Source organism: Hipposideros armiger, unplaced genomic scaffold, assembly GCF_001890085.2.
Source record: "Hipposideros armiger isolate ML-2016 unplaced genomic scaffold, ASM189008v1 scaffold_7, whole genome shotgun sequence".
Classification (NCBI taxonomy): domain Eukaryota; kingdom Metazoa; phylum Chordata; class Mammalia; order Chiroptera; family Hipposideridae; genus Hipposideros; species Hipposideros armiger.
Window position 1 is genome coordinate 1,057,356 of NW_017731357.1, and position 2,673 is coordinate 1,060,028.

The following is a 2,673-nucleotide window of genomic DNA, read 5'->3' on the forward strand; positions in this document are numbered from 1 at the left end:
GACTTGGGACACCAGAGGGTCCCGGTTCGGATCCCACATATGAGGGCCAGTGACACTGCCCTCTACAGCTAAGTTGCTGAACAACAGCTCAACCTGGAGCCGGGCTGCCGTGAGTCGCCGGTGACAGTGTAGGCTGCAGCACCTGTGGCAGTGGGTTGCCATGGGCTACCGTATGTAGCCAGCAGCCAGCGTGAGCGGCCAGCAGCTGCAGTGAGCGGCCGTCCAGAAGACGGTGACTGATCTGCCTCACCTGGGAAGAGCGCAGTGATGGTGCCAACTTTGGCCAGTGAAGCAACGTCCTCCACAACTACACTGAAGAACAAAAGGACAGCAACTTGTCTGTTCTCCTTCCCCCAATTCCCCAGCGCTGTTCCCAACCCCCAATTCCCCAATAAAACTCTTTAAAAAAAAAAGAATTACTCTAAATGTAAATATTTAAATTCTTCAATTAAAAAACACAGAGTACCTGAATGGATAAAAAATTAGACCCAACTATATGCTGACTGCAAAAGACTTCGTTATGCTCTAACGACTCTCATAGGCTGACAGTAAAGGGATGAGAAAAGATATTACATGCAAAGGGAAACCAAAAGAGATCAGTGACAGCTATGCTTATGTCAGAAAAACAACAACAACAACAACAACAGACATTAAGAGAAAAACAGTAACAAGAAACAAAGAAGGTCATTAGATAATGATAAAGGTGTCAATTCTTCAAGAGGATGTAACATGGGAGCCACCAGGTTGAGAGGAAAGTGGCCGTCTCCTCTCCCCACCATGGTGTGTGCTCATCCACTGATATTGGTGTATTCTGAAAAGGGGAAATCATCTGGCAAAAAATGTCACTTTGCCTGCTGCGTTCAAGGCTCCCATTTGACCACATACTGTGAACTTTGTTCATACCAACTTGTGCAAAAACAATAGACAGCCTTATGCTGACAGTGGATTAGCAGATCATCAAACCAGTGTTGAGTCGTGGGGTCTTAGCAGAGCTGTGACTCAAATTCCCAGCGTTCGAGGTGGTGGGACTCATTGTTCTGGCCAGGGTGACTTTGGTAATATGTGTCGTGGAGGCTGCATGTTTGCACCAACAAAAACCTGGTGCCCTTGGCACCGCAGAGTAAACACAACACAGAAGCAATATGCCATCCGCTCTGCCTTGGCTGTCTCAGCCTTACCAGCACTGGGCATGTCTAAAGGTCATCGTATTGAGGAAGTTCCTGAACTTCCTTTGGTGGTTGAAGATAAAGTTGAAAGCTACAACAAGACAAGGAGGCTGTTTTGCTTCTTAAGAAACTTAAGGTCTGGAATGATATCAAGAAGGTCTATGCCTCTCAGCAAATGAGAACTGGCAAGGGCAAAATGAGAAATTGTCATCGTATCCAGCTCAGGAGACCTTGCATTATCTATAATGAAGACAATGGCATCATCAAAGTTTTCAGAAACATCCCTGGGATTACTCTGCTTAATGTAAGCACACTGAACATTTTGATAATTGGTCCTGGTGGGCATGTGGGCAATTTCTGCATTTGGACTGAAAATGATTTCGACAAGTTAGATGATCTGTATAGCATTTGGTGTAACCTGCCTCCCTTAAGAGTAACAACAACCTTCCCATGCACAAGATGCTCAATACAGTCCTTAGCAGAATCTTGAAAAGCCCAGAGATTCAAAAGGCCTTCTAAGCACCACGCAACAAGATTCATCACAGAGTCCTGAAGAAGAAACCACTGAAAAACCTGAGAATCATGTTGAAGCTAAACCCATATGCAAAGACCATGCACCAGAACACCATTTTTTGCCAAGCCAAAAATCACAAGCTCCAGGTGGATAAAGCAGCAGCAGCTCTAGAAGCCAAATCAGATGACACGGGGGTTCCAGGCAAGACGTTAGCAGTAGAGGAGAAAGGAAAGAAGGCTGTTGGTGTTACAAAGCAGAAGAAGCCTTTGGTGGGAAAAAAAGCTGCAGCTACCAAGAAACCAGCAGTTGAGAAGAAGCCTGTGGAAAAGAAACTCACCCCAGAAGAAAGGAAGCCTGTGGTATAAACCTAAATTTGTTTATTCTATAAAAGTCAAATCACTTTGGACAGCTAATTTTGAATAAAAGCCTGATCAAAGAGGCAGGGAGAAACATGAAAAAAAGGGAGGATATAATAATTGTAAATATATGCACACCCACTATTGGAGTATCTAAATACATTAAACAATTATTAACAGATCTAAGAGCACAAATAAACAACAATGCAATAATTGTAGGAGACTTCAACACCCCACTCTGAGAAATGGATAGATCATCTAGATAGAAAATCAATAAAGAAATAATGGACTTGAACTATACTTAGCGTTAAATAAAACTAATAGACATATACAGAACATTCTTTCCAACCGCAGCAGAATATACATGCTTCTCAAGCACACAGAGAAAACATTCTTCAGGACAGATCATATGCCATTGGAATTTTGATCGGGATTGCACTGAATCTGTAGGTTGCATTTTTTTCACAGAAATAGAAAAATTTATGGGGAACAATAAAAGAGTTCAAAAAGACAATGCAATCTTGAGATAGAAGAACAAAAGTGGAGGCATTATATTTCCTTATTTCAAGCTATATTGCAAAGCTATAGTAATCAAAACATTATGGTACTGGCATAAAACAGACACATATACCAGTCG

At 42.4% G+C, this 2,673-nt stretch overlaps 1 pseudogene; it reads left to right on the forward strand.

Annotated features, from left to right (window-relative positions):
• The first annotated feature begins 750 nt into the window (after positions 1-750).
• LOC109385963 (60S ribosomal protein L4 pseudogene) lies at positions 751-2,045 on the forward strand (annotated as a pseudogene).
• The last annotated feature ends 628 nt before the right edge of the window (positions 2,046-2,673 follow it).